This window comes from Pinus tabuliformis, chromosome 6 (assembly GCF_031772625.1).
Source record: "Pinus tabuliformis cultivar Carrire ecotype Pingquan chromosome 6, CPIR1, whole genome shotgun sequence".
NCBI classification, from domain to species: domain Eukaryota; kingdom Viridiplantae; phylum Streptophyta; class Pinopsida; order Pinales; family Pinaceae; genus Pinus; species Pinus tabuliformis.
Window position 1 is genome coordinate 1,227,322,631 of NC_142292.1, and position 20,600 is coordinate 1,227,343,230.

Sequence of the window (20,600 nt, forward strand, 5' to 3'; positions counted from 1 at the left end):
ATTGTGGTACATTGATAGTGGATGCTCAAAACAAATGACAGGTGATAAATATAAGTTTATGTCTTTTAATGAAATAAAGAAAGAAAGGAACGTAACCTGTGGAAATAATGCACTTGCTACTATCAAAGGAAAATGAATTGTTTTGCTAAAAGAAAAGGCTAAAGCTGGAAATGTTTTATTTATTGATGGGTTGAATCATAACTTGTTAAGTTTTAGCCAAATGTGTGGCCAAGGAAAATGAAGTTGTTTTCAGATCAAAGAATTGCGTGGTTCGAAATATTGATACCTTGAAAACCGTAATAAAAGGAAAAATAAATCCAGTTAATGTCTATGTCTTGGAAGGCAGTCTAGAATAATGTTAATTAAGAAAAATAGAAGAAGGTTTGTTATGGAACAAAATATTGGCACATCTAAGCTTCACTCAAATACATAAATCAAGCAAGCTAGGAGAAGTTCGTGATTTTCCCAACATCCCTCTACCAGAAAATAATATATGCAAATCATGCCAATTTGGTAAGCAAACCACCGTAAAGTTCAATGCAAAAGATTCTTCTACAAGTAGGCCCCTTGAACTTATTCATACTTATTTGTGTGGGCCAGTGAAGAAAAGGTCACCTAGAGGTGAACAATATTTCATCTTATTTATTGATGACTTTACTAGAATGTGTTGGATTGGTTTATTAAAGTATAAAGATGAAGCATTTGATAAATTTAAAATATTCAAATCTTTAGTAGAGAATGAGTTAAACTTGAAAATCAAATGTCTCAGATCTAACACGGGAGGAGAATTCATATTAGATGAATTTTTTGACTTTTGTGAACAAGATGACCTCAAGAGACAGTTCTCTGTAGCTAAGACTCCTAAAAAAATGGGGCAACAGAGAGAATGAATAGAAATATTCAACAAATGGCATGGGCCATGCTTGGTGAGTTCGAGACACCTCATACCTTCTGGGGAGAAGCAACATATACAACGGTAAATATTCTTAACAAAGCTCATATCAGTGTGAAGAGTGATAAAACACCTCATGAACTTTGGTACAATATAGCCCCAACTGTTAAGAATTTTAGAGTTTTGGAAGTAAGTGTTACAAAAAGAACAATAATTACAAACTTGGAAAGTTTGAAGCTATATCTCATGAAGGAATCTTCCTTGGATACTCCTCTAGAAGCAAAGGATATAAATGTTCCAATAAAAGACTTCAAAATATAGTTGAATGCATTGATGTTGTGATTGATGAAGCATCCACATGTATCAAAAAGGAAGCACCAGTAGATGGTGAAGATACTCCTACAAAAAACTAAAATAATGAGGAAGAAAGAATCAATGAAGCATCAGATGAAGGAAGTGATAGTACAGAAGCACCAGAAAAGACTCCATTAAGGTATGTTCAGAAAAATCATCTAGAATCTCAAATTCTAGGTGGTAAGGAAACCATAGTACAAATTAGAAGAAATCTTGTTGGAACTACTAGTCATCTAGCCTTACTATCCACAATTGAACCACAAAATGTCAATCAAGCTAGAAAATGAGAATGTTGGGTTAAGGCTATACATGAAGAACTTGACCAAATAGAAAATAATCACACTTGGGAATTATTTCCTAGACCTCATGATAAGAATGTTATTGGGACAAAATGGGTATTAAAAAATAAATTGAATGAGAATGGACAAATAATTAGAAATAAAGAAAGACTCATTTGCAAAGGTTATTCTCAACAATAAAGAGACTTTGAAGAAACATTTGCACCTGTAGCCAGGCTTGAAGCCATAAGAATGTTTATTTCCTTTTCAAGCTTTCATCATTTCAAAGTTTATCAAATAGATGTTAAATATGAAATTTTTAAATGAGAACCTAGAAGAAGAAGTCTATATTGAAAAACGTGAAGGGTTTATTATAGTAGATGATGAAAATATTGTTTGCAAACTCAAAAAGGAATTATATGGGCTAAAACAAGCACCTCGTGCATGGTATTATCACTTTGACATGTATATTCAACAATAAGGATCCACTAAGGGGTGTGCAGATAACAACCTATATATAAAGGTGGTTGATGCCAAAATTTTAATTGTTGTTGTTTATGTGGATGGCAACATCTTTGGTAGGAATGAAGAATCCATGAGTCAAGGGTTTGCTTCCGTCATGTAGTAAGAATTTGAAATGTATTTACTTGGTGAACTAACATATTTTCTTGTTTTAGAAGTACAATAAGCAAATAATGGCATCTTTCTCTCACAAACAGAGTACCTCAAGCAAATTCTAAAGAAATATGGAATGGAAGATTGCAAACTAGTATGCACACCCATGGTGACAAGATGTAGTCTCAGTTCGCATGATGATTCTCTCACAGTTAACCAACCAGAATACAAATCCATGATCAGAAGTCAGCTTTATCTTACAGGAACAAGACTAGATATCATGCATGCAATTGGGGTTGTTAGACAATTTGAAGCTAATCCAAAGGAAACTCATCTCCAGGAAGTCAAAAGACACTAGTACAAAATGGCGATTTAGTTACTAAAAAAATGACTAAAATTTGCGTATAACGACCATTTTTTCAGTCACTGACCAATAGTAGCTAATTTACAACATCTTATAACGTGACCAACTTTTAGTCATTTTTAGCTTAGTCATTAAATTTTTTTCTTAATTTTATCGTCTAGTAGTATATTTAGTCATAAATTTGGTCATAAATTTAGTCATTAATTTCCGTAATTAATGACCAAATATACAAAAAAATATGTTACTATATGATTACCTGAGAAAACCAATTAATGACCAAAGAAATATGACCAAAATGTTGGCCGTGTTATAAGATACTATAAATTACCTACTAATAGTCATATATATGCAAATTTTAGTCATCGTTTGAAAACAATTAATACCAAAGAAATATGACTAAATTTTTCTCGTGTTATAAGATACTGGAAATTAACTACTAATAGTCATATATATGCAAAATTTAGTCATCATTTGTAATCAAAAATTTATCATTTGTAGTAGTCATTTATCTTTTTTTGGTAGTTTCATATTCATTATATAAACAACTAATTTAGTAGTTTTTATTCATTTCATTTAATTTCATTAATAATCATTATAAACGACTAATTTAGTCATATATTCATTTTATTTGTGTTCATCATTAATCAATATAAACTACTAATTTAGTAGTTTTAGATTGATTTTGTGTTCATTATTAATCAACATAAATTAATGAGTATGATTTTGCGACTAAATTAAAAAAAAATGTCATACAATGTGCATGTTCATCTAATATGAAAACACAAAGTTACATATATTAATTACAATACCAAATAATATCAAGTGCAAATATAAATAATTTTAACCACATAAATTTTATTATATAAAATTTCAATTATTACAACATGAGTTTCCAACTTAATATTGGTTGGACTACAATTTACACATGAAATAATTTTTTATCACTTCAAAGCATTGTCACTATCTTGCCAAGGCATTGCAAGTGAATTCACCAACTCTAATACTTGACCATCAATCTCTATGTGTGTGTCTTATGCAAGATATTGCTCTAAAGGTATCACTAGACGTGTTCTCTTCTCTATCTCTTTTTGCATTTGTCGCTCCAGTGTAATTTTCTCCTCTTTCTTCAATTTGTGCTTCTTACCATCAATACTGAATTCCTCTCTTGAAAACGAAACAGGATACAGTGCAGAGTATACAAAATGAAAGACGATGAATACTTGAATATACAATAAAGTAGACTATAAAATATTTATGTAACATATACCTCAACATCAGCAATGTCAATGCCATTTTCCCCCATAAAGAAAGAAACTCGAACAAGTTTTCTTCAGTTGGGCAATAGTGGCCACTATGTGTCCAGATGACATGTATAAACAAAACAAATAAAACATCACCATATAAAAGAACCACTTAGTAACTTAGTATTCAACCTTCAGAGAAAACTTACGCACAAACATGCCAACTAAGTTACACGCTAAAAATCTCATATTGTAGATAACTTGTTAAAACAAATAATCTTAAGTGTGATGTCTAATCCTTATCTTTTTATTCGCAACAACATTTCATTCTTTAACATATGAACTTGGTCAAGTATATAGACAACCTGTGGTTGCTCAAATAACAACATGAAAGTAAACTTTTTTAATAGTCATGATTTTAACACAAAACAACTAAAAGGATTTCAATTAATATGGTGTAATACTAAACTCATCTTCAAGATTTGGATGTTTTTTAAATGGACATGATACCAAGTATTTTGAATTTCATAGTTAAAAGACAAACCAAAATCAAAGGCAATGTTCAAAATATAATCAAATAATAAATAGATGATATCATGGAATGAACATTGCAATTATAAAAACATTTTTTACCTATCCACCGTTGTCTCTTCTAGCGTTCCTAAAACATTTGGTTGCCCAAAATAACCATGAGGTGAAAAAATCACAACATTAAAAACCATAAGAATCCCTACTAGAAACATTTCCAAAGTCGATGGCTCAGGTGCCTAAAGGATCTCGAACAACAAATGAATCATATCCAAAACATGCTATGCATTGTCTCCCCATCCTTTTTCCAATCCCATTACCTGTAACCTGCCCACACCAAAGTCAATTAACAATAAAATGAAAGTTATGTGGATGGTCCATGTAGGAGTTGTATAAGTGGAAAAGTTCAAGAGAACCAGTAGCAGACATCGCCAATAGAAGGAAAAAAATACCCAAGGAGAATACCAGGACTGTGAACAAACATACCAGATAGTTAAGCAGTTGAGTAACTAAGCACAAAGTAGTTATAGAGGAAAGAAGGAAAACTACCATGAGTAATTTCAGTAGTTACACAGAACTAGATGTGATGAGAGAGACAAAGATAAAAGAGAGGGAATTGTGCAGACTATTACCCATTGAAGTGGGTGATTCTATAAGAGAAGTGTTTTCTCTCATTCTTCACATCCAACCGACCAACCATGCAATTCCTAACAACCACCACTAGCTGACAACATGCCATTGTATCTCTGCCAGCTGCATCCGTCATATACATTTCACCCATCCACCAAGAGCACATGTGTTATAGACATATTTGGGCACTAAAACCCCAATCACATATGTCAATAAACCAAGGGCTCTCAAACCCCTAAAAGTGTTGATTCATACCCTAAAGGATCAAGGTCAACTGATTACATCATTTCCCAGAAGTTCTCCCTGAAAAACTACTCAGAACTGGTCAAAACTAGACCATACAGACTGCTCCATGCTGACGGTGCGATGCATCTCACCTGCTACACACAAAGGGTGTGATGCATGCTGAAAAGCCCTTCTGTAGGGTGTGATGAGTGAGAATAGACAAATGGCAGAGGCAGTTTGCTAGGTGGAAACTCAAAGAATCTTCCAGAAACTGCTCATATGACACTTACCTCTCTGAATTTGCCCAGGGATGAGTAAGAGATCATGAAATCTCCAAGTGGAACCAAGAACTATCAGTGAAATGACACTAATCAAAATCCCAGAAGCTGACTCACTCCCCTGCAAACATCTATATATGGATCCCTCATCCTAGAGATCCAAAGGCTGGAATTTTGTAATTTGTAAGGAAGTGTTGTTGGTTTCTCTTTGAGGCATTGTATTCTTGGGTGATCTTGCTTTTTATGAGGTGAAGAGGGCTTTCATGCTGGGAGGATGATGCTGGATCAGATAGCTAGGTTGTAATCCTCTCTTCTACTACTTCTATCAATAAAGCTATTTGAGTTTTCCTCCATATACTTGTATATTTCTAAATCTTGTATTTGTGTATATATTTGTATGGTTAATGTACATCTAATTCTGCATTGTTTATGGTTATAGATCGCTATGCTTTGATGGTATTTTGTTGCTTTGATTCTGTAGGTGTTCTTTGAAGCAGGACAAGTGAGAAAGGAGTGGTGAAGCTCTATCAAAGGAGAGAGGAAACAAGTAAGGAGCCAAGCGAAAAACTGAGGTTGGTACTCTCTACTTCTCTCTCATCTATCTCTCATAAAGGAAAACACAAGTTACTTTGAATTGTTTGTTTCTAAGATAGCTACCCATCTTAGTGGGACTAGCAACTCTAAATAGACACTATTTTTCCCGATAACAAAATGGCGACTCCACTGGGGAGTGAATAGTTTGTTTGTTCTATTACTGTTGTTTGCTTTATAAACTACAGACAAAGCGTGAAGTTAAGCCAGCTAGCCTTCTAACTGCTTTTTCTATGCAACTGCAAAGTAGATCAATGCTGCTTCAGTCAATCTTCGGGTTGGTTTGTGAACTGAACATTTGACTTGCAAACATCCTAAGTGCCCTGGTGGTAGCTTAAATAACCTCATTAGATCAGTCTCTATACTTTGTGTTTACTGCCTATGAAAAGCTCAGCCTAAACCCCTGAACTTAGCTGCAAACTGTGAGTGGAAACCAAGCTTAGTCTCATCCCTGGACCATCGCACTATCTCTCATTGGCAACCTGGATGCATCGCACCTCCCGTGTGTTGTAGGTGAGATGAATCCCTGTTTCCCTGTGTTACAGGTGCGATGATCGAGTGAGACTATTTCTGCCTCCAGATTTTGGTTTCTTCATTGTCTTCAGCTTTATTCAGTAGTTTTGCTGTCTATGATCAGTATATCACTGTTGAAACCTTCTTCCTTTGCATTATTCAGCCTCCATTGATAAAGAATTGTGAATGTTTTTTTATGTATTTTTCATCATTTACAGTTCTCCTTTGCAAAAAGTAGCTTAATCAAACTGTCGTCTTTTGATTTGAAAGTGTCGCAACTGTCATTTTTAGTCAAGAAAAAGAGTGTCATAAAGTATTCCTCTTTTAGATAGTCGATTACACTTTTTCTATTGTATTTGATTTGAATCATCAATTCTTTGAAGTGTTGAAAGCAGTTTTCAAGTCGAAATTGAAAGTGTCGTCTTAGTCTTTCTTTCGTTTTTAACAGAAATTGCTAAAGTGTCGCTTTGAGGAAAGATAGTTCAGATCTGTACTTAGTTTTCTTTTTGTCATTCTCACATTAAGGAAACTGAAAAACAAATACATGCATGTGAATTTTCATTTAGACTGCATGCGGAAATTGATTTAGGAAAAGTGCATCTAGTGTGTGCTCTCTGCTCTATGTTGAAAGAATTTTATTTCTCTTTCCTTAGTAGCTAGGATTTTCATTGCTAAAAGAAAGTAAATGACTGTTTATCATCTTAGATTGCATGTTTAGGAATTGTATATCCACATCACGCGGTGAACCTTAAAGACAAACTTCTTAAGAAATATCAACTATAAAATAAACCTCAATGAACATAAAAATGCTCTGGAACCTAACGCACAATATCTAGAAGTCTAGGCTAGAGACGTATTCCGACGTCGTAAAGCCTGGTAACTATCGTTTTCATCGTACGTTGGGTGATTCCTCCTCTTTGATACAAAAAGTACAAGTACGGACTTGTGCTCCCACGTACTATCGAGTATATATTGGGAGACCACAATAGGCTATATCCTTTATCCTTAGGAAGCCGTGTCTGCCACCCTATCGATCGCAATGCATTGAACACAGCATTCAGGAAGATTGACTGCCGTACTTAAAAAGTATTCTGTAGTTTTGCAATTGGTTTGGTAATCCCTCTGTCTAGATTTCCATATTAGTCACTTTCGTTCCTTTTTAGACTCGTTAAAAGAAAAGGTCCATTTGAGCACTTGTCACTTTAGGGTCATTAAAAATCGAAGGCAACTAGAGTCACCTTTAGCTTTTTCTCGACTCTTAAAAATTGAAAAAGCGAGTTGTGTCAAAGCGTCATAAAATTCATTTAATTCAGAATAACATTTTCCCTTTTTATTTTGAGTTGATCAAGTAATTTGCAATTGTGGAAGAAAGTCAATCAAAACCCCATCGTTTGTGGAGACTAATGATTCAACCATATTTGACTCCGGAAACGAAACCATTCCGAGCTAAGCGATCTCGTTTAACTGGGTCAAAGTCTCTTGGTTTATTTGAAACTTGTGTTTCAACATCCTCAGAGACTCCAGTTACTCCAACTATTTCTGGTATCCCTGCCTCTACAAAAGAAGTTCCACAGTTACAATAGGATATTAGAACAGTTCCTAGTGTAACAGTAAACACTTCTATTCCTGAACCAGCTCCATCTAGAACTGTTTCGAAAGGTGTCACCCCTCCAACATCTGTGGCTACAGAGTTTGTACCTTCTTCGGCACCAGAAATATTTTATGGACCTGACTGTCTACCTCTTCCACTTGGACTGATTGCTATAGAAGAGATTGTGGAGGATCTTCCATCCAGTATCCCATTGCATTTTGGAATTGGGATCCACCTATATCCTTCTACTATAGAAGTTAGTCACCCTTCATTGCAAGTTCCTATAGAATCGCTAGGAAGTCTTTTGGATAGACTCGATATGTCTGAACAACCATCAACATCTAGGACTATGTCATCCGATACAGCAATAGTAGAACCTCCTGCCACTACTCTGACAATATTCACTGGTATACCATCTGTCCCAACTAGCTCTCAACCGCCAGATGGAGTCCACCCAGGGACTGTTTTGACAACATGGTCTGTTCCTATTTTTTCGTCCGGAATAATATCTGGAATTTCTTATGTTGAGTCTCAGCAAATCGATCCTTCACAACAGTATCAATTTGGGCAGTCCAGTATACAAATACCAATTTTCCCTTTGAACACTGGATTGCCGCCATATGGGGGGCAATATGCCTTTTCATTGTTCCCTCCAGGAGAACAACCATATGAGAGTTCACAACAGAATTCGGGTCAAGCTGGAATTACATCCACTGGTTGGGTGCCAATACTGCCTCAACAGCCGAGAGTTGTATATTCAATGCAACCAAATCAACCTGTGTCAAATATTCCCACTACACTGGCTATTGTGATGGTGTCGCAAGTACAAACGCTGCTTGTTGTATGTCAACCTCAAGTCTCTCAGGTCGTAATACAATAGCCTCTTGTCTCCGTGACTCAATCACAATTGCTGATTAGTGGCTCCTTAACTAAAGTGACTCAAGCTCAAACGAGCACTATCACCCCTCATCTTGGTCAAACATCCAGTATTGGACAGCAGCAAATGGCCTCACAACCATGGCTAGTGCAATATCAACAACCGCAATTCCAGCAAGCTTACCGAAGACCTGAGCAACAAAGCTTTGTGGGTAATGGGTAGCCATATATTCAAAACGGTTACCATCAATCATATCATAATGGTTATGCCCATCAACCTTATCAAAGTTATCAACATCAAATACGTTATGCTGGCATGCAAAGACCCACTACTCAGGCGATCCCATCTTCTCCTGGGTATGCTTCGCCAAACCTGAATCAACAGTTTCCTTTCGTCGCAACTTTAGAATTACTAGATCTGAATCAGCTAACAAATGATCCAATTGCTCATGCCCCTTGGTGGCTGGTGATTCCTCATAAACTTCCATAAGATATTCCTAAATTCAATGGAAATCTGGGTGAAGATCCATCGAATCATGTGATGACCTTTCATCTGTGGTGTTCATCCAACACTCTCAATGATGATTCGATTAGGCTTCGCCTCTTTCAGCGAATGCTAACTGGTCTGGCAGTGAAATGGTACATCGAATTGCCTAGAGCTTCATTTGATAACTTCAGCGCCCTTGCCACCACCTTTTTAACCCATTTTCAGTTACCAATAAGGTATGAAACATGAATGTAACTCCTTACCAATTTTAAGCAGATGACAACCACTCACATGTTTGATCATATTCATGAGTGGCAACGTCATCATCGAATGGTAAAAACTTATGTTCCTAATCAGCTGCTAGCTGAATGGTTTATTAAGTCATTGTTACCTTCTATTACAGAAGATGTGGCTAAGGGGGGATTTGTCACTGAAGAGCAAGTCATTGCTCGTGCACAATATCTAGACTTGATCTATACTCAGTCTAGCACGCTCTATGACAAAATTCCTGATGCTCCTAGACCAAAGTTTTCTGTTCCTCCTCCTCCTAAATCAAACAAGGACTCTCATGCCGGCGACAGCGTGATTGGCACCTCAAGTACGCAAACTGCAAAGGCCTCATCTAGTAAAGCCCTTGTAGTTTCCAGTAAAAAGGCAAATGATAAACTTCCTGCCTCGGAGGTTAATGCCGTGTCGACTGACAAAGGCAAAGAATCGAAGAAACCAGGGGGCAAGAAGAAAGGGAAAAGAAAAAAGAAGAAACAGGATGATTCGTCTCCTGAAAAATCTTCTGAAAACCCTTGTGGGCAAAAGAAACCTAATCTTCCATGTCACATATGTGATGAATACCATTAGGCAAGAGATTGTCCGCATAAAGCTGAGATTAAGAATTTATTTAAGAGTTCAAAAACCTCAATGGTATTGACTAATCCGTTTCCAAACCCAGAAACCAATCTGGTTGCTAGCGACAATGCTTCGCCATCCCAAGTGCTTATGTTTTCCATTTCGAAGTAGCAAAATGATGCTTTGATATCGACAAGGAATAAAGATTATGGGAATCCACAGCTGTCAAACAACAAGGTTGCAGATCAACCTAGTAGTTTGACAACAACTTCAACTGAAGCTGTGCCACCCATCATTCCTGAGCTAACGATAAAACCGCCAAAGGGAGTAGCACACAAATCGACATTTAATCCTCGTGCTCGAGCAACACAGAATTATAATATAGTAGAGGATCTAGCCCAATCGCCATCCGCTATGTCGACACTTGAAGTACTGCAAAATTGCCTCTCCCAAAAGCAGGATCTATTATTAGCAATAGGTGGGATTGATCCAGCGGATTCCAATCTTGTGGCCTTTAATCATAAAGGATATGAACTTCAGTAACTAGCTCAACTCGCTTTCCTCATACAAGTGAAAGCCCTCAACAAAACTATTCATCGAACAATTATTGATGAGGGGGCATCTACCTGCATTATGTCAATGAGTTTCTGGAAAACTTTAGGCTCACCACCCTTGTCAAGATCATCACGGCATTAAAAGAATTCGATGGACGAACATACGCCCTGTACGAGATTTTAAGTAACTTGAAATTTGAACTGGGGGGCAAGACAGTAGAAATTTATGTCGAAATTATCGATGGAAACCTCGATTACAATATCCTACTAGGAAGGCCCTGGATTTATGCTATGGATGTTGTTGTGTCAAATTACTTTAGAAAGATTGCATTTCCCTTTCAAGGAGGAATTACAATCGTTTATCAACAAACCTTTCTCCCCAACAGTTCACAAGTTACAGGAAGCATTCCAATGATCCATGGAAGCTCTCATTCGCTTCAAAATGTCAGAGTAGGCCTACTAAAATACCCTACCTTAATGGGTATTTTTTCCCTACAGCCTCCGAGTAATCTGGTGGAAGTGGCCACAGTAGGAACCTGTAATATGATATCTTCCATTCAGAATATTTCTAAACATTTTGTTAGCATGGATCATCAACAGGTATTGCCTCCAAGCCCAATAGAAATTTTGTAGCAATCAATTTTCTTGGCCTGGGTGGCAAACCAAAAGCAACGCTCATCGAGTGTTTGGATAGATAGGTCAAAGGAGTATGGCACCTCTTCAGATCCTTGGTTGCATGTACATTCTACCGAGGAAGGAATTATTCAGTCGATGATGATAGGAGAGCCACCATGGGAAGATTACCACCATCGTTCCCATCTTCCAGATTACAATGAAGATTATTCCAACGACCTTAATCATCCTTCAGTTTTTTATTTTCTATCAAATACTATAAATACGGTGGATTCCGAGCGAAATCTGTCCAATATTTAAGAAACTATCGTCATAAATATCTCGACCAAACCTAATGTTGTAGAGAATATTCATGTTGGCAAATCTTGTTCTTCTTCAGAACTGGAAATATATTGCACTCTCTTTCGCGAATTCAGAGATGTCTTTACATGGTCATATGAAGAAATGCCAGGCATTGACTCGAGCATAGTTGAACATGAAATCAAGATGTATCCAGATGTCAAAACGGTATGACAATGGCTTTGGCAAGTGCACCCGAAGAAAGCCGCTGCCATCAAGACAGAAGTTGAAATTTTTTTACATGCCGGTTTCATTTACCCGGTTCCTCTAACTGATTGGGTATCGAATATTGTTCCTGTGATGAAAAAGCAAGGAACGATTAGAGTGTGCGTTGATTACAGGGATGTAAATCAAGCTTGTCCAAAGGACAACTACCCTACACCCTTCATCGACCAGATAATTGATGAATGCGCCGGATGCGAAATCTTTTCATTTATGGATGGATTTTCCGGGTATAATCAAATAAATATCCACCCACAGGACTAGTCAAAGACTGCATTTATATGTCCATGGGGTATATTTGCATACCGCAAACTACCTTTCGGTTTAAAGAACGTAGGAGAAACTTTTCAGAGGGCTATGAACTACGCCTTCCATGACATCAAGAACATCGTTCAACCATATCTCGACGATCTACCGGCTCATTTACGAAACCAGACTGACCATCCGTAGCATTTGAGAGTTATATTTCTACGTTGCTGACACTACAAGATACGACTCAATTTGCACAAGTGTGTGTTTTGTGTCAGTTCTGGTCGTTTTACTTGGTTTCGTGGTTTCTAAGGATGGGATTCGACTCGACCCATGTAAGGTTCAGGCAATCATCGACATGCCTCCACCTTCAAATTTGCTTCAGATTTAGAAACTCCAAGGGAAAGCAAACTTTCTGAGGAGGTTCATTCCAAATTACCCTGAACTTTGCTAAAGGTTATACGCGTCTTTTGAAAAAAGAAGTACCCTTCAACTGGGATCATGTTGTGCAAGCTTCCTCTGATGCTCTAAAGGAATCCCTAATAAAAGCATCATTAATGTACGCTCCTGACTATCAAAAAGACTTTAACCTATATCTAGCTACAACTGATACAACCATAGCAATGGTTTTAGTTCAAGAAGACAATGGAATCGAATATCCTGTCTATTATTTAAGCCGAAACTTAAATGATACAGAAAGCAAGTACTCCTATGTTGAAAAGCTGGCTCTTGCAGCTGTTCAAGCAGTACAGAGATTTCGACATTATATCCCCTTTCACAAAACTACCATTTTGTCAGATTGCAACCCTATGACTTACATTCTGTCGTGTCTGTTACTTGGGGGCAAATATTTGAAATGGATAGCTATTTTGCAAGAGTTTGATCTGGATTTCATAAAATCCAAATCAAAGAAATCTCTAGTTTTCGCGGAGTTACTATGCTACTTCCCATCGTCGTCCAACGATTCAGCATCCAAAGCATCAATCGTGGATGAATATTTGTTTCTGATATCATCGAGCGATCCATGGTATGGAGATATAATCATCTATCTCCAAACCCAAACATACAAGCCTAATACCTATCGCTCAGAACAACGACATACTCAATACCAAGCAAAAGACGACATGATTATCGGTGATACACTTTACCGTCGCGATATCAATATAGTTCTGCGAAGGTGCCTCACCCATGAGGAGGCCGAAAAATTCCTAAATGATTGTCATTCAAGCACGTGTGGGGGGAATCAATCTGGTTATGCTACGACACAAAATATTTTACGAGTAGGTTACTTCTAGCCAACAATGTTCAAAGATTGCATAACAGCAGTCAGAAGTTGGCATGCTTGTCAAATCTTCGACCGTAAAACCAGAATACCACCCGCACCTCTGCATCCAGTAGTTGTTGTTGGGCCATTCGCCAAATGGGGCATAGATTTCATGACATGTAACCCCACCTCGGCCAGGGGGCATGGGTATATCTTAGTCGCAGTTGACTATTTTACGAAATGGGCCAAGGCGATGCCTACATTAAACAACAGCGGCGAAACGACTCCTCTTTTCTGTTTCAATCATGTAGTCTCTAGATTCGATGTTCCACAAGCTATAGTCACAGATCATGGATCGCATTTACGTAATCACATGATGGTCGAATTGGCTGCCAAATTAGGACTGTCCCACGACAGTTCTACTCCGTATTATCCGCAAGCTAACGGATAAGTTGAGGCCATCAACAAAGTCTTGAAGCACATGCTGCAAAGGATGATTGGAGTCCACAAATGGAGTTGGCACCTGATCTTGTACTTAGCCTTGTGGGCATATAAGACATCAGTGAGAAATGAAACCAGATTTACACCCTTTCAGCTGGTGTATGGCCTGGAAGCGGTCTTACTAATTCAGTGTGAGATTTCATCTCTCAAGCTCGCAGTCGACCTTCTCCCCAGAACTTCAGAGGAAGAGACTCGTTTCTTGGAACTAATCCAATTGGATGAAACCCGTTGTGATTCCGCCTTGGCTAATGAAGCTCATAAGAAACGAGTTAAGGCGCAATTTGACAAAAATGTCAAACCCCATGTCTTCTTAAAAGGTGACCTGGTCTTACTTTACAATTAGGAACTTGATAAATTGGGAGCAGGTAAGTTCCAATCATTGTGGATGGGTCCCTACATTTTTAAATGAGTATTAGCAAAAGGAGCCTACGAGCTAGTAGATTACGATGGGATTCCACTATTGCAACCCCGAAACGGGTTGTACCTTAAACGTTACTATGCTTGACTAAGTGTAGTAATCTCTTTATATGCTTTTGTTACGTTTTTGTTTTCGTTAAGAGTGATCGTTTTGGTTAGGTAATCCACTTTTGCATTTGTTGTAGATGTCGAACCTATTGGAATCATTTGTTGGATATGCCGATGGAGCTAGTCATAGTACGCGGAACCTATCTTCTGCAGCCTGGGCCATTTTTGATCCAAGCGGCGAGTTAGTGAGTTTCAGAGGGGTATGTATTGGTCGGTCAACGAACAACATCGCTGAGTATAGCATGTTGATAGAACTTCTTTATGATGCCATCGCACATGGAATATGTTGACTTATTGTCAGGCTAGACTGACAACTCATCATCCTACAGCTTGTTGGCATCTATTCCATTCGGAATCCAGCTATCTATCGTATGTTCCTAAGGGTCAGGATTTTGGAAAGAGAGTTTGATTCTATTCAATATCAACACATTTCCAGAAACTTAAACACATTAACTGATTCATTAGCAAATTATGTGTTAGATAGACATTTGCAACATTTATAAAAGAAAGCATTTCAATCAACATTTGCATTAGGATCATATAACTTAACCAAAATAAAGCTCCGAAAATAAAAAATATATATAGCTGTTTATAGTTTTTTCAAAATGTTTTGTGTCCAAGAAAACATTCGTCATATGACCCAAAAACTCAAAAATGCAGAAAAAGCACCCTAGACTAATGGTGCTGGTGATAACAAGTCACCGCCTGTGCAATCAGACGTAAGAGCCTAGTCCGTCGGCTCGGCACGCCAGTAGTATGGCGCTGTAATCTCAGAGGTAACTCGTCGATCCTCACATCCTGAATACCAAGGGTGAGATCCTCGATCTGATCCTACAATACTGCAAGGGTCTCGGCTATGTCCAGATCGCAAAGGACAACCCTCCCTACAACCTCTCCTGTTGGAATGGCAGCTGCTACCCTCGAGCTCACTACTGATCGCACTAGTCCAATGTCTACACGAATATATGGGTTTGATTAGTCTTGATAACATTTAGAAAACATAAGAACATTATAAAAGCAATAAACAAAGATATGGTCAGATCTTTTTACCTATAACACCCCATTGCTCGCCAGTTGGCAGCACCAAATCTAGGTCGCCCTGGAAATCCATCCCAACATATGGGTACTTGGCAAAGACCATCTCCTGACAGTCGAACCACTCAAAGAAGGCATCAGAGAATGAAATCTATGACTGACGAGCGTGTCTGGCCATGAGATTAACCCATCTCTGCATCTGTGGTTCTGTCGATGCTGGTAGTCTGAGTGAAATATACTGTGGCTGCATCAATGGGATCGTCTCCAAGGCAAAAGTAGTCAGAATAGAACCATAACCAAAGTTCTTAGATCTTCTGTTCTTCACCTTGGAAAGTTGTTCTTTTATAACCGGAAGTATTGCATCACACCAGTTGAATACCTTTGGTTCAAGGCATTCGAGAGCATACTACATATAGGACCTGTTGGCAAAGTGAAGAGCTGCACTACCAACCAATCTAGAAAAGGTGAATAAGATATTCCTCAAGGACCAGTTAGTGACATCTTGAATACTGATCTTGCCGTCCCTGCTTGGCTGAGAACCATCTCTACAGAACCAGTGAATATAATCCCTCACGGATTCACCCCCATAGGAGGATCCTGATAGTGAGAGAAGAGCACCACTCCTCGATAAACCGGTCAAGAAGTAGATATCCTCAACTATCAAAGGGATGGATTTACCTCGAATTTGGAACACTAGGTTGGTAGGATCCCATACATCGAGAAAGTATTGGAACAAATTGATTTGTTGCCTCATGCTAGATATACGGAAGAATTTGAGCAAGCCACAGTTCCGCAATGCAGCCACCATACCCGGATCATGTAAGGCAATCATATCCTCTTTTTCATGCTTGCGTTCACACATTTAATGACCATCTTGATCCGATGAATCTCTGAAAAACAAACAAGAGAAGGATTAGGATCCTGATTCAGGCAAAAATAGGCAAAATTTCCATGAAAAAACAGCGCATAAACTTTCCTCTTTGCGCCCATCACACCCCAGCTGTGTACTAGGTGGGATGCATACTGACTGGCCAATGGCCAGCTCAGTATGCATCGCAGCTTTTTTTGTATAATAGATGCGATGGGGAGAGAACGAATTGTTCAAACCCCTGAGGCCCAGGAAAATAGGAAAAGATGCTCAGAATCAGAAAAGGAAAGAATGCAATTGAAGAGCTCAGGGTTAGCTCCTACTTGATCCAGACAGTGCCGAAAATAGTCCACAGAATCTCCAGGAATCAGCTGATGAAAATCGAGGGGGAAAACACCTCCAGAGCTCCAACAATCCCAAATTTGAATGAAATGGTAAAAATGAGAGGTAAAAACTATTTTTATGTTATTGTTCACGTAATTCAAGTAAGGTATTGGTTTTTTTAACTCGTTTTTCAAGCATGTATTTACATTTCTAATCAGTTTGATGGAGCAATTGAACAGGCAGTATGACCGTCAAGAGAACATAGTGTTAATGATCTCTGACTATTATCACGAGAAGGTTTATGCGAAGTTCAAGCTCGTTAAAAAATAAACCTAGCAATGAGCATATGTTCCCCCAGAGTTCAAGCTCATTAAAAAATGAACCCACCTTCGGTAAATAACCTTTGTGATTGCATAGCTATCAGCTTTTGAACCTTGGTTGTGTTCTTACCATCACCTCCACTCTTTTTTAGCCGATCATACGCCTCCACTCGATTGTTTACCATTTTGAGGAACAAATGCGACGATTGACTCTATTAGCCACCTTCTTTACATTGCCATGATTGAAAAGCTCCAAACCTTACCTGGAACCAGCTGCTACCCGAAAACATCACTCGTTCCTCAAAAAGCGAGTCTCTTTTAGGCACTTTTTAGACTCGTAAAATATAAAAATATTGCCGAGCAATTGGCCTCTCCAGCTCATTAAAGTGATAGGAAGTGCCATCCCTCCTCTATATTTTAATCTTTTTGAACCTAAGGGATCATTACACAAAAAGATCAAGCGCTTGTCTTTTTCGACTCACTAAAGTGATCGGAAAAGTCATCCCTTTCGTATTATTTTATACTTTTTCAGACTTAAGGGATTATACTACGAAAAAGGAATTCTAAAGTTTCCTTTCCGTCTCTTTTCAGACTCTCTAAAACTAAAAAATACCGAGTTATCTTTTTCGTTAAACTCATTAAAACAATAGCGACAAACTTGTCCATGCAGACAAGAGCGAGTTTCACTGTCGCTAGGCTCGCTAAAACATAGTGACAGGTTTGCCCGAAGGGAAAATTATAGAACAAGAATATGTTATCCTCCTCAAGCTTGACAAAAATAAAGAGGTACTGGTCAGCAATGACTAGGGAAAAAGGGAAGAAAACTTGAATAACTTCATTGGTAGCAGGTCGCTCTTGAACATGACACTTTCACTCCATCACCATGATTGAGTCGGGTTGGGTTATTCCATTCACTGGTCATATCACCATTGGTCCTCCGTACCATCCATTTTTGGGGTTAACACTACCAATCCATTTCAGTGTTGCTGATATGTTCAAGAGAAGTCGCTCAGAGAATTCACCAACCCAGCTAATGCCTCATCCACTGCAATACCTTCACTCTCCATTTTTCATGACCGCCACCCTGAACCTTGTATCATCAGATCGTTTTCACCTCCACAAAGTCGTTTTCTCCGTTCCGTGTCGTAGATGTGGGATTCATTAAGGCCCTGTCGATGTCAACTCATTATCCAAGAAGTTGACTTAGGAACAACCCTTTCAGTTTTTTGAAGCTTGCATGCCTCAATGGCAAGTTTCTCACTTCCAGCAACAGGTTTACATCAATGGCCTTCAACCGAAAGATTTTGCGTGGTGTTCGACATCGACTTATGTATTCACACCACATGAATTTTACTGCAGTACCTTGAGGATCATTATTATTATTGGTGATTCCTCTCGTGCCTGTTAACAGCTTACATCATTGGCTAGTAATGAGGTGATGTCTTTCCATGTTCGACATAATAACATCTTTTCACATGGATCGACTTGTACTTCGGGCGAAGATTAAATGAGTTTGAAGACCCCAGATATAGTTTCATCCATCCGGGATGCGATATATTCAAGAAAATAAAGACATCAAATGTACATCATAGCTGCATAGATAATCATCCAAACTAAGGGATGATGACTCTACCAAAATCATCAGTCTGCCACATAGACGATTGTCTATCCTATGTACATGAAATGAATTTATAAAGCTGAGCATGGGAATGCCCGCCTCAGCTAGATCACGAAAATATTATGAAGATAATGTATTGTATTGTATCTTATTATAGGTCACCTTCCAGTTCGAAAAACCTCAGATCCTCATGATAAAGCATTTCATCCAACATCAAAAGATTTACGACCTCATGCTTTAGGGGGCAACTGTTATAGAAATATTTGGGCACTGCAACCCCAATCAAATATGTCAATAAAACAAGGGCTCTCAAACCCCTAAAAGTGTTGTTTCATACCCTAAAGGATCAAGGTCAACTGATTACATCATTTCTCAGAAGTTCTCCCTGAAAAACTGCTCAGAACTGGTCAAAACTGGACCTTACAAACTGCTCCATGCTGAGGGTGCGATGCATCTCACCTGCTAAAAACAAAGGGTGTGATGCATACTGAAAAGCCCTTCTGTAGGGTGCGATGAGCGAGAACAGACAAATGGCAGGGGAAGTTTGCTAGGTGGAAACTCAAAGAATCTTCTAGAAACTGCGCATATGACACTTGCCTCTCTAAATTCGCCCATGGATGAGTAAGAGATCATGAAATCTCCAAGTGGAACCAAGAACTATCAGTGAAATGACACTAATAAAAATCCCAGAAGATGACTCACTCCCCTGCAAACATCTATATATGGATCCCTCATCCTAGAGATCCAAAGGCTGGAATTTTGTAATTTGTAAGGAAGTGCTATTGGTTTCTTTTTGAGACATTGTATTTTTGGGTGATCTTGCTTTTTATGAGGTGAAGAGGGCTTTCATGCTGGGAGGATGATGCTAGATCAGACAGTTGGGTTGTAATCCTCTCTTCTACTACTTCTATCAATAAAGCTATTTGAGTTTTCCTCCATATACTTGTATATTTCTGAATCTTGTATTTGTGTATGCATTTGTATGGTTAATGTACATCTAATTCTCCATTGTTTATGGTTATATATCTCTATGCTTTGATGGTATTTTTCTGCTTTGATTCTACAGGTGTTCTTTGAAGCGGGACAAGTGAGAAAGTAGTGGCGAAGCTCTATCAAAGGAGAGAGGAAACAAGTAAGGAGCCAAGCGAAAGACTAAGGTTGGTACTCTCTACTTCTCTCTCATATATCTCCCATAAAGGAAAACACAAGTTACATTGAATTGTTTGTTTCTAAGATAGCTACCCGTCTTAGTGGGACTAACAGCTCTGAATAGACACTAGTTTTCTCGATAACAACATGAACAAATATAGGAGTGTAAACCATCTATATAATTATTATTATTTTCAAATATGTTAAACCCCAATGTTCAATCACCTTGTATGACTCATCAGCAAGATGTTATTTATGAATACAAATTTGTATCAGCACAATGTTATGACAAAACTAGTGAAGGAAACAAATAATTCCTATTATAAATTCTAGCCTAATGCTGAGATAAAACTATACAAAATATACATATTATTCCCTAAGATAATAAGACCATAACAAATTTTAATACATATTCATTATGTTGTACTAGATGAAGTGAAAGATAATGAGATCAACCAAACCCTTCTAAAATTGTGAGAGAAAATTGTTTTGGCAGAGCCATTGCAACACAACACTGTAATAGAAACAAATCAAGCTCACAACTCTCAGCACACCTGCAAATAAATGCCAAATAGAATTTGTAAAATTTTTAAACATGCCTCATACTAGCTCTTTACAACCTTAAATTTCAAAATTTACCATGTGAAGAATACATCTCTATAAATGAAAAAGAAAATTGTTTGAATCACTAAC